Source organism: Capricornis sumatraensis, chromosome X (assembly GCF_032405125.1).
Source record: "Capricornis sumatraensis isolate serow.1 chromosome X, serow.2, whole genome shotgun sequence".
NCBI lineage: Eukaryota > Metazoa > Chordata > Mammalia > Artiodactyla > Bovidae > Capricornis > Capricornis sumatraensis.
The window spans coordinates 61,542,196-61,555,325 of record NC_091092.1 but is presented as its reverse complement, the minus strand read 5'-3'; the positions used below and the strand labels follow the sequence as shown (position 1 = coordinate 61,555,325).

The following is a 13,130-nucleotide window of genomic DNA, read 5'->3' as shown; positions in this document are numbered from 1 at the left end:
AGTCCAACTCTCACATCCATGCATGACCACCGTAAAAACCATAGCCTTGACTAGACGGACCTTAGTCAGTAATGTCTCTGCTTTTGAATACACTATCTAGGTTGGTCATAACTTTTCTTCCAAGGAGTAAGCGTCTTTTCATTTCATGGCTGCAGTCATGTGGATGTGGCAAAACAAAACAAAACAGAAGAATAGATAACACTGGGGAGTGAAGGGTTTTAAGATACAGATCTTGTAAAGATTAGAAAGCTAATTGATACCACCCCAGAGGAATTCACAAGAGGAATTCACAAGAGGAATTCATGGAGATGCATACCTCTGAACCAGTGACAGACAGTGAAGAAGAAGACGAAATAAAATTGGTGCCAGAAAACAAATTGACATCAGACAGTCTTGCAGAAGGGTTCCAATTATGCAGCATTGCTTTTGACTGTTTTTACAGTATGACTACTTCTATGATACGGGCCCTGAAACTAAAGTAATCAGTGAAACGATGATGGTATACAAACATTATTCGAGAAATGAGAAGACAAGAATATCAGGATCTATAATGTATTTCTATAAAGTTACACCAAGTATGCCTGCCTCTCACCAGTAATTCCTCAATGTGGTGTCAATTAGCTTTTGAATCTCTCCAAGATCCTTCCTTTCCATCTTCTGTGCCACCCAAGATGGCAAGAGCAAGGACCTCCTCCTCTGCCCCAGTGTGGAGATGTGATAATGAAGATCAACTTGCACTTAATGAATAATAATCATTATGCCATACACTTAATAAGCTTATCTGCTGGGGGCACGTGTCTTTATATGAAAATCGAATTACTGTATAACAAGAACTGTGTAGACTTTTTTCTATTATCATTACCCAGTGGTTCACTATGTAGAACATCATATGCAAGACTTGTACTCAAGTGGGCAGTGCATCCTGACATAAGTGTCAAGTGACTGATATTTAATATATATTTTTTTCATGTTTCTCATAGCCTCTTTGTTCAGGTCTTTATTCAAAATTAGCTGTTCAAAATGATTTGGCATTTATGGAATAAACAAATTTCAGTTTATGCAGCAGCCTTCTTTTCCTCTGAGGTGGTTTTTTTTTTCTGTGGGTTTCTTTTTGGCTGCTGGTTTCTTGGTCCCTGCAGCCTTTTTTCCCACCACAGGCTTCTTGCCCTGAACCCCCTTCTGATCTGATTTGGCTTCTAGTGCTGCTGCTGCCTTATCCATGTGGATTTTGTGGTTCTTGGCCTGTCAAAGAATGGTGTTCTGGCTCATGGTCTTTGCATATGGGTTAAGCTTCAGCATGATTCTCAGGTGTTTCAGTGGATTCTTCTTCAGGACTCTGCGATGAATCTTCTTATGTGATGCTCGGAGTGCTCTTTGAATTTCTGGGCTTTTCAGGATTCTGCTAAGGTCTGTATTGAGCATCTTGTGCATGGGGAGGTTGTAGTTACTATTGAGGGAGGCTGCTTTATGCCTCATCTAACTTTCAGAAAGCACTTTCAGTCCAAATGCAGAAACGTCCCACATGACCACCAGGAGCAAGTTTCAAAATGTTCAGCTTGCTTACATTAAGCAGAGTAATCCCAGGGATGTTTTTGAAGGCCTTGATGATACCATTGTCTTCATTATAGATGATACAGGGTCCCCTGTGCTGAATATGGTGACGGTTTCTCATTTTGCCTTTGCCAGGTCTCATTCACTGAGAGGCATAGACCTTTTTGATATCATTCCAGGCCTTAAGTTTCTTCAGAAGCAAAGCAGCCTCCTTAGTCTTCTTGTAGCCTTCAACTTTATCTTCCACCACCAAAGGAAGTTCAGGAGCTTCCTCTATACGATGACCTTTAGACATAACCAGCACTGGTAAGGCTGAGGCAGCCAGTGCAGAGCATATGGCATATCGCTTCTGTGTTGTATTCACTCTGCAGTGCCAAAGTCGCCAGGTCTTGGTTGGTGCAAACATGCAGCCCCCACGACACATATTTCCAAAAGCACCCTGACCAGAATGGTGAGTCCCGCCACCTCGAATCCTGGGAGTTCGAGCCACAGCTCTGCTGGTACCCCAAGACTGGTTTGATGACCTGCTAACTCACTACAGCATAGGGCTGTCTGTTGTTTTTGCGCAAGTTGATGTGAACAAAGTTAACCATATCGGGTCGAATGGGAGCCTGGAGCACAGCAGGCAAAGTGATATTTTTGCCAGAGGACTCCCCCTTTTCAGAGTACACTGATATCAGTGGACGAGCACACGCCATGGTAGGGAGAGGAGAAGGCCATGCTCCTCTCAATCCAGCGGCTCCCACAGGAAAAGCTTAATATAAAATTAATGTGCTAGTTGGCTTACTGTTTTATAACTTTACTTTCAAAGAATTACATTACTGTATAGCATAGCTTTCTTGCAATTGGAGAAAGTTGTGTATAAGCCTATGATCAAAGGGAAGTGATCTTTATTTATTTTTTTATTGAATGATTAAAAACAAATTTTTTTATTTTTTATTTATTATTATTATTTTTTTACTTTATTTTAATTTACAATACTGTATTGGTTTTGCCATATATTGACATGAATCCACTACGGGTGTACATGCGTTCCCAAACATGAACCCCCCTCCCACCTCCCTCCCCATAACATCTCTCTGGGTCATCACCATGCACCAGCCCCAAGCATGCTGTATCCTGCGTCGGACATAGACTGGCTATTCGATTCTTACATGATAGTATACATGTTACAATGCCATTCTCCCACATCATCCCACCCTCTCCCTCTCCCTCTGAGTCCAAAAGTCCGTTATACACATCTGTGTCTTTTTTCCTGTCTTGCATACAGGGTCGTCATTGCCATCTTTCTAAATTCCATATATATGTGTTAGTATACTGTATTGGTGTTTTTCTTTCTGGGTTACTTCACTCTGTATAATCGGCTCCAGTTTCATCCATCTCATCAGAACTGATTCAAATGTATTCTTTTTAACAGCTGAGTAATACTCCATTGTGTATATGTACCACAGCTTTCTTATCCATTCATCTGCTGATGGACATCTAGGTTGTTTCCATGTCTTGGCTATTATAAACAGTGCTGCGATGAACATTGGGGTACATGTGTCTCTTTCAATTCTGGTTTCCTCGGTGTGTATGCCCAGCAGTGGGATTGCTGGGTCATAAGGCAGTTCTATTTGCAGTTTTTTAAGGAATCTCCACACTGTTCTCCATAGTGGCTGTACTAGTTTGCATTCCCACCAACAGTGTAGGAGGGTTCCCTTTTCTTCACACCCTCTCCAGCATTTATTGCTTGCAGATTTTTGGATTGCAGACATTCTGACTGGTGTGAAGTGGTACCTCATTGTGGTTTTGATTTGCATTTCTCTAATAATGAGTGATGTTGAGCATCTTTTCATGTGTTTGTTAGCCATCCGTATGTCTTCTTTGGAGAAATGTCTGTTTAGTTCTTTGGCCCATTGTTTGATTGGGTCGTTTATTTTTCTGGAATTGAGCTGCATAAGTTGCTTGTATATTTTTGAGATTAGTTGTTTGTCAGTTGCTTCATTTGCTATTATTTTCTCCCATTCAGAAGGCTGTCTTTTCACTTTGCTTATATTTTCCTTTGTTGTGCAGAAGCTTTTAATTTTAATTAGATCCCATTTGTTTATTTTTGCTTTTATTTCCAGAATTCTAGGAGGTGGATCATAGAGGATCCTGCTGTGATTTATGTCGGAGAGTGTTTTGCCTATATAAAACAAATTTTTTTAAAATATAAATTTATTTATTTTAATTGGAGGCTATTACTTTATAATATTGTATTGGTTTTGCCATACATCAACATGAATCTGCCACGGGTGTACAGGTGTTCCCCATCCTGAACCCCCCTCCTACCTCCCTCCCCATACCATCCCTCTGGGTCATCCCAGTGCACCAGCCCCGAGCATCCTGTATCCTGCATCGAGCCTGGTCTGGCGATTTGTTTCACATATGATATTATACATGTTCCAATGCCATTCTCCCAAATCATCCCACCCTTGCCCTCTCCCACAGAGTCAAAAAGACTGTTCCATACATCTGTGTCTCTTTTGCTGTCTTGCATACAGGGTTATTATTACCATCTCTCTAAATTCCATATATATGTGTTAGTATACTGTATTGGTGTTTTTCTTTCTGGCTTACTTCACTCTGTATAATAGGCTCCAGTTTCATCCAACTCATTAGAACGGATTCAAATGCATTCTTTTTAATGGCTGAGTAATATTCCATTGTGTATATGTGCCACAGCTTTCTTATCCATTCGTCTGCTGATGGACATCTAGGTTGCTTCCATATCCTGGCTATTATAAACTGCTGTGATAAACATGATGAACATTGGGGTACATGTGTCTCTTTCAGTTCTGGATTCCTCCATGTGTATGCCCAGCAGTGGGATTGCTGGGTCACAGGGCAGTTCTATTTGCAGTTTTTTAAGGAATCTCCACACTGTTTTCTATAGTGGTTGTACTAGTTTGCATTCCCACCAACAGTGCAAGAGGGTTCCCTTTTCTCCAACCCTCTACAGCATTTGTTGCTTGCAGACTTTTGGATAGCAGCCATTCTGACTGGCATGAAATGGTACTGCATTGTGGTTTTGATTTCCATTTCTATGATAATGAGTGATGTTGAGCATCTTTTCATGTGCTTGTCAGCCATCTGTATGTCTTCTTTGAAGAAATGTCTATTTAGTTCTTTGGCCCATTTTTTGCTTGGGTCATTTATTTTTCTGAAATTGAGCTGCAGGAGTTGCTTATATATTTTTGAGATTAATTCTTTGTCAGTTGCTTCATTTACTATTATTTTCTCCCATTCTGAAGGCTGTCTTTTCACCTTGCTTATAGTTTCCTTTGTTGTGCAGAAACTTTTAAGTTTAATTAGGTCCTACTTGTTTATTTTTGTTTTTATTTCCAATATTCTGGGAGGTGGGTCATAGAGGATCCTGCTATGATTTATGTTGGAGAATGTTTTGCTGATGTGCTCCTCTAGGAGTTGTATATTTTCTGGTCTTGTGTTTAGATCTTTAATCCATTTTGAGTTTATTTTTGTGTATGATGTTAGAAAGTGTTCTAGTTTCATTCTTTTACAAGTGGTTGACCAGTTTTCCCAGCACCACTTGTTAAAGAGATTGTCTTTAATCCATTGTATATTCTTGCCTCCTCTGTCAAAGATAAGGTGTCCATAGGTGCATGGATTTATCTCTGGGCTTTCTATTTTGTTCCATTGATCTATATTTCTGTCTTTGTGCCAGTACCATACTGTCTTGATGACTGGCTTTGTAGTAGAGCCTGAAGTCAGGCAGGTTGATTCCTCCAGTTCCATTCTTCTTTCTCAAGATTGCTTTGGCTATTCGAGTTTTTTTGTATTTCCATACAAAGTGTGAAATTATTTGTTCTAGCTCTGTGAAAAATACTTTTGGTAGCTTCATAGGGAGTGCATTGAATCTATAGATTGCTTTGGGTAGTATACTAATTTTCACTATATTGATTCTTCCAATCCACGAACATGGTATATTTCTCCATCTATTAGTGTCCTCTTTGATTTCTTTCCCCCCGCTTCCCTGGTGGCTCAGAGGTTAAAGCGTCTACCTCCAATGTGGGAGACCCAGGTTTGATCCCTGGGTTGGGAAGATCTCCTGGAGAAGGAAATGGCAATCCACTCCAGTACTCTTGCCTGGAGAATCCCATGGACGGAGAAGCCTAGTAGGTTACAGTCCATGGGGTCGCAAAGAGTTGGACACGACTGAGCGACTTCACTTCACCTCACCTCACCTCACCTTGATTTCTTTCACCAGTGTTTTATAGTTTTCTATATATAGGTCTTTAGTTTCTTTAGGTAGATAAATTCCCAAGTATTTTATTCTTTTTGTTGCAATGGTGAATGGAATTGTTTCCTTAGTTTCTCTATTTTCTCATTATTAGTGTATAGGAATGCAAGGGATTTCTGCGTGTTGATTTTTTATCCTGCAACTTTACTATATTCACTGATTAGTTCTAGTAATTTTCTGCTGGAGTCTTTAGGGTTTTCTATGTAGAGGATCATGTCATCTGCAAACAGTGTGAGTTTTACTTCTTCTTTTCCAGTTTGGATTCCTTTTATTTCTTTTTCTGCTTTGATTGCTGTGGCCAAAACTTCCAAAATTATGTTGAATAGTAGTGATGAGAGTGGACACCCTTGTCTTGTTCCTGACTTTAGGGGAAATGCTTTCAATTTTTCACCATTGATGATAATGTTTGCTGTGGGTTTGTCATATATAGCTTTTATTATGTTGAGGTATGTTCCTTCTATTCCTGCTTTCTGGAGAGTTTGTATCATAAATGGATGTTGAATTTTGTCAAAGGCCTTCTCTGCATCTATTGAGATAATCATATGGCTTTTATTTTTCAGTTTGTTAATGTGGTGTATTACATTGATTGATTTGTGGATATTGAAGAATCCTTGCATCCCTGGGATAAAGCCCACTTGGTCATGATGTATGATCTTTTTAATGTGTTGTTGGATTCTGATTGTTAGAATTTTGTTTAGGATTTTTGCATGTATGTTCATCAGTGATATTGGCCTGTAGTTTGCTTTTTTTTTTTTTTTTGGAATCTTTGTCAGGTTTTGGTATTAGGGTGATGGTGGCCTCACAGAATGAGTTTGGAAGTTTACCATCCTCTGCAATTTTCTGGAAGAGTTTGAGTAGGATAGGCATTAGCTCTTCTCTAAATTTTTGGTAGAATTCAGCTGTGAAGCCATCTGGTCCTGGGCTTTTGTTTGCTGGAAGATTTCTGATTACAGTTTCAATTTCTGTGCTTGTGATGAATCTGTTAAGATTTTCCATTTCTTCCTGGTTAGTTTTGGAAAGTTGTACTTTTCTAAGAATTTGTCCATTTCTTCCAAGTTGTCCACTTTATTGGCATATAGTTGCTGATAGTAGTCTCTTAGGATCCTTTGTATTTTGGTATTTTCTGCTGTGATCTCTTTATTTTCATTTCTAATTTTATTGGTTTGATTTATCTCCCTTTGTTTCTTGATGGGTCTGGCTAATGGTTTGTCAATTTTATTTATCTTCTCAAAGAACCAGCTTTTGGCTTTGTTGATTTTTGCTATGTCTCTTTTGTTTCTTTTGCATTAATTTCTGCCCTAATTTTTAAGATTTCTTTCCTTCTACTAACCCTGGGCTTCTTCATTTCTTCCTTTTCTAGTTTCTTTAGGTGTAGAGTTAGGTTATTTATTTGACTTTTCTCTTATTTCTTGAGGCATGCCTGTATTGTACGAACCTTCCCTTTAGCATTGTTTTACAGTGTCCCACAGGTTTTGGGTTGTTGTGTTTCCATTTTCATTTGTTTTTATGCATATTTTGATTTCTTTTTTGATTTCTTCTGTGATTTGTTGGTTATTCAGCAGTGTGTTGTTCAGCTTCCATATGTTGGAATTTTTAATAGTTTTTGTCCTGTAATTGACATCTAATCTTACTGTATTGTGGTCAGAAAAGATGCTTGGAATGATTTCAATTTTCTTGAATTTAGCAAGGCTAGATTTATGGCCCAGGATGTGATCTATCCTGGAGAAGGTTCTGTGTGCCCTTGAGAAAAAGGTGAAATTCATTGTTTTGGGGTGAAAGGTCCTATAGGTATCAATTAGGTCTAGCTGGTCTATTGTATCATTTAAAGTTTGTGTTTCCTTGTTAATTTTCTGTTTAGTTGATCTATCCATAGGTGTGAATGGGGTATTAAAGTCTCCCACTATTATTGTGTTATTGTTAATTCCCCTTTTCATACTTCTTAGGATTTGTCTTACATATTGTGGTGCTCTTATGTTGGGTGCATATATAATTATAATTGTTATATCTTCTTCCTGGATTGATCCTTTGATCATTATGTAGTGTCCTTCTTTGTCTCTTTTCACAGCCTTTGTTTTAAAGTCTATTTTATCTGATATGAGTATTGCTACTCCTGCTTTCTTTTGGTCTCTATTTGTGTGGAATATCTTTTTCCAGCCCTTCACTTTCAGTCTGTATGTGTCCCTTGTTTTGAGGTGGGTCTCTTGTAGACAACATATATAGGGGTCTTGTTTTTGTATCCATTCATCCAGTCTTTGTCTTTTGGTTGGGGCATTCAACCCATTTGCTTTTAAGGTAATTACTGATAAGTATGATTCCATTGCCATTTACGTTGTTTTGGGTTCGAGTTTATACACCCTTTTTGTGTTTCCTGTCTATAGAAGATCCTTTAGCATTTGTTGGAGGATTTGATGGTGCTGAATTCTCTCAGCTTCTGCTTGTCTGTAAAGCTTTTGATTTCTCCTTCATATTTGAATGAGCTACTTGCTGGGCACAGTAATCTGTGCTGTAGATTATTTTTTTTTTTCATCACTTTAAGTATGTCCTGCCATTCCATCCTGGCCTGAAGAGTTTCTATTGAAAGATCAGCTGTTATCCTTATGGGAATCCCCTTGTGTATTATTTGTTGTTTTTCCCTTGCTGCTTTTAATATTTGTTCTTTGTGTTTGATCTTTGTTAATTTGATTAATATGTGTCTTGGGGTGTTTTGCCTTGGGTTTATCCTGTTTGGGACTCTCTGGGTGTCTTGGACTTGGGTGATTATTTCCTTCCCCATTTTATGGAAGTTTTCAACTATTATCTCCTCAAGTATTTTCTCATGGTCTGTCTTTTTGTCTTCTTCTTCTAGGACTCCTATGACTCAAATGTTGGGGCATTTAACATTGTCCAGAGGTCTCTGAGATGGTCCTCATTTCTTTTAATTCTTTTTTCCTTTTTTCCTCTCTGTTTCATTTATTTCTACCATTCTGTCTTCTGTCTCACTTATCCTATCTTCTGCCTCTATTATTCTACTGTTGTTTCCCTCCATAGTGTTTTTGATATTATTTATTGCATTATTCATTATATATTGTCTCTTTTTTATTTCTTCTAGGTCCTTGTTAAACCTTTCTTGCATCTTCTCAATCCTTGTCTCCAGGCTATTTATCTGTGATTCCATGTTGTTTTCAAGATTTTGGATCATTTTCCCTATCATTATTCAGAATTCTTTATCAGGTAGATGCCTTTTCTCTTCCTCTTTTGTTGGGTTTGATGGGCATTTATCCTGTCCCTTTACCTGCTGGGCATTCCTCTGTCTCTTCATCTTGTTTATATTGCAGAGTTTGGGGTGGCCTTTCTGTATTCTGGCAGTTTGTGGAGTTCTTTTATTGTAGAGTTTCCTTGCTGTGGGTGGGGTTGTACGGGTGGCTTGTCGAGGTTTCCTGGTTAGGGAAGCTTGTGTTGGTGTTCTGGTGGGTGGAGCTGGATTTCTTCCTCTGGAGTGCAATGAAGTGTCCAGTAATGAATTATGAGATGTCAGTGGGTTTGGAGTGACTTTGGGCAGCCTGTATATTGAAGCTCAGGACTATGTTGCTGTCTTGCTGGATAATTTGTATGGTAAGCCTTGCTCTGGAACTTGTTGGCCCTTGGGTGTTGCTTGGTTTCAGATGAGCTCCTGTCGATTAATGTTCCCTGGAGTCAGGAGTTCTCTGGTGTTTTCAGTATTTGGACTTAAGCCTCCTGCTTCTGGTTTTCAGTGTTATTTTTACAGTAGCCTCAAGACTTCTCCATCTCCTTTCAAAGACAGTGGGCTGTCTTTTCTGGGTGCCTGATGTCCTCTGCTGGCATTCAGAAGTTGTTTTGTGGAATTTACTCAGCGTTCAAATGTTCTTTTGATGAATTTGTGCGGGAGAAAGTCATCTCCCCGTCCTATTCCTCCACCATCTTAGGACCACCGGAACTGATCTTTAAAAAAATGTATCAGTGTTTCTAATACTGTACTATGAATATGGCTGTAATCTTTTACACCATATAATTTTTATAATGATTCATTCCTTAGTGTATAGATAGGCTAAGTTACCATAAAGCAATCATATTACTGCTTCTACATTATCAAAGCCTGAATTGTTATAGCTGTAAATAAATGTGTATTTCTCTTTAACATTGTCTTTCTTTTTAAATTACTTTTTATTGGAGTATAGTTGCTTTATGAGGTTGTGCTAGTACAACAAAGTGAATCAGTGATGCTGCTGTACAGCAAAGTGAATCAGTGATGCTGCTCCTGCTGCTTAATCACTTCAGTCATGTCCGACTCTGTGCGACCCTGTGGACTGCAGCCGACCAGACTCTTCTGTCCATTGGATTCTCCAGGCAAGAATACTGAAGTGGGTTGCCATGCTCTCCCCCAGGGGATCTTCCTGACCGAGGGATCGAACTGGGATCTCCTGCATTGCTGGCAGATTCTACACTGCTGAGACACCAGGGAAGCCTGAGTCAGTGAGATATATATATATATATCCACTCTTTTTTGGATTTCCTTCCCATTTAGATCACCACAGAGGATTCAGTAGAGTTCCCTGTGCTCTACAGTAGATTCTCATTAGTTATCCTATTTTATATATAGTATCAATAGTGTATATATGTCAATCCCAGCCTCCCAATTCATCCCACCTCTCCTTTTGTCTCCTTGGTAACTGTAAGCTTGTTTTCTACAGTCTATGTTTCTACTTCTGCTTTGCAAATAAGTTAATCTCTACCATTACATCATCTTTCATTTTTGATGTCTAGTGTTAGTAATACAAATAACATTTGTAGTGTTATATCAGATAATGCAATATTGATGTAGGTACTGACATACAGATGATTCATCTTGTAAACAGATTATGTACACTGATGGTATTGATAAAAGCAGTACAGTACTGTAAATGTATTTCTCCTTCATTATGGCTTTCTTAACAACAATTTATTTTCTCTAGCTCACTTTATTCTAAGAGCATTTTATGTATAAGTATGTAATACATATAACATACAAAATATGTGTTGATTAGCTGTTTATGTTACTGGTAAGGATTCCAGGCAAAAGTATTGCTATTTGGGGGGGTCAAAAGTTATACATGGATTGTGAATTCCATGGGAGGTTAGATGCCATAACCCCCATAATGCTATATGTTAATATATATTATATATATTATGTTAATATATATTATATATAATATATTATTATATAATTATTATACAATTATGTTTATATATATATATGTATATATAACATTAGAAAACAAACTAAAGAGCCTCTTGATAAAAGTGAAAGAGGAGAGTGAAAAAGTTGGGTTAAAACTCAACATTCAGAAAACTAAGATTATGGCATCTGGTTCCATCACTTCATGGTAAATAGATGGGGAAACAATGGAAACAGAGACTATTTTCTTGGGTTCCAAAATCACTGCAGATGATGACCACAGCAATGAAATTAAAAGACACTTTCTCCTTGGAAGAAAAGCTATGACCGACCTAGACAGCATATTAAAAAGCAGAGACATTACTTTACCAACAAAGGTCCATCTAGTCAAGGTTATGGTTTTTCCAGTAGTCATGTACAGATGTAAGAGTTGGACTATAAAGAAAGCTGAGGGCTGAAGAATTGATGCTTTTGAACTGTGGTGTTGGAGAAGACTCTTGAGAGTCCCTTGGACTGCAAGGAGACCCAACCAGTCCATCCTAAAGGAGAACAGTCCTGAATATTCATTGGAAAGACTGATGCAGAAGCTGAAGCTCCAATACTTTGGCCACCTGACCCGAAGAACTGACTCATTGGAAAAACCCTGATGCTGGGAAAGATTGAAGGCAGGAGGAGAAGGGGATGACAGAGGATGAGATGGTTGGATGGCATCACCGACTCAATGGATATGAGTTTGGATAAACTCCAGGAGTTGGTGTTGGACAGGGAAGCTTGGCATGCTGCAGTCCATGGGGCAGCAAAGAGTTGGGCACGATTCAGCGACTGAACTGATATATAATTTATTATGTTAAAAATATAACCATTGAGTTCTTCTTCCTTAACTGTTTGTATCAGGTATTGCATGTGTCTAAGGCTTTTTCAGGATTTGTGATGATAATCATATATGTGTTAATGTTATATACCATATTAATAAGTAATATATGCATATGTTTACTATTATTACTATTACTATTATTATCTGTTATGTATTGTTATCACTAATATTAAAACAACCTTTTATTCTTGGAATAAATTCTACTTGTGATTGGATGCTGATAATATTTTATTTAGTACTTTTATATCAACACTCAAAGGTAATATTGGTCTCTATTTCTTCTGTGAGATGGTCTTTAAATTTTTAAAATCTCAAATAGAGTTATTTTTGGTAATCTTTGCTTTCCTAGGAAATTATCCTTATCATCTAGGTTTTGAAATTTATTTGCATGAGGTCTGCAAAGTAGTCTGTTTTTTAATAATTAATTTGTATTGGAGTATTTTTAATATACAATGATTTGTTAGTTTCAGGTGTACAGCAAAGTGAATCAGTTATACATATATTCACTCTTTTTTTGGATTCTTTCTCCACATAGGTCTTTGCTGAGTATTAAGTTGAGTTTCTTGTACAGTAGGCCCTTATAGTTATTTTATATATAGTAGTGTGCATGTGTCAATCCCATCCCATGTGGCACTACTGGTAAAGAACCCACCTGCCAATGCAAGAAACATAAAAGAGTCATGTTCGATTCCTGGGTCGGGAAGACCCCCTGGAGGAGGGCATGACAACCCACTCCAGTATTCTTGCCTGGAGAATCCCATGGAGAGAGAAGCCTGGCAGGCTACAGTCCATAGGGTCTCAAAGGGTCAGACATGACTATAGCAACTTAGCATATCACGCGTGCGTGCGCGCGCGCGCGCACACACACACACACACACACACACACACACACACACACATCATATCTTCTTTATCCATTCATCTGTTGATGGACATTTAGGTTGTTCCAGTGTCTTGGCTATTGTAAATAATGCTGCTATGAACATATGGGTGCATGTATCTTTTCAAATTATAGTTCTATATATATGCCCAGGAATTGGATTGCAGGGTCATATGGTAGCTCCATTTTTAGTTTTTTGAGGAACCTCCATACTGTTCTCTGTAGTGACTACACAAGTTTATATTCCCACCAGCAGTGTAGGAGGGTTCCCTTTTCTCCACACCTTATCCAGCATTTGTTATTTGTAGACTTTTTAATGATGGTCATTCTGAACAGTGTGGGCTGGTACCTCATTGCAGTTTTGATTTGTATTTCTCTAATAATTGGCGAT

General features: G+C 38.3%; 1 pseudogene; it reads right to left on the bottom strand.

The window, feature by feature from the left end:
* Positions 1–1,055: 1,055 nt before the first annotated feature.
* LOC138070658 (large ribosomal subunit protein uL4 pseudogene) lies at positions 1,056–2,249 on the bottom strand (annotated as a pseudogene).
* Between the last annotated feature and the right edge of the window lie 10,881 nt (positions 2,250–13,130).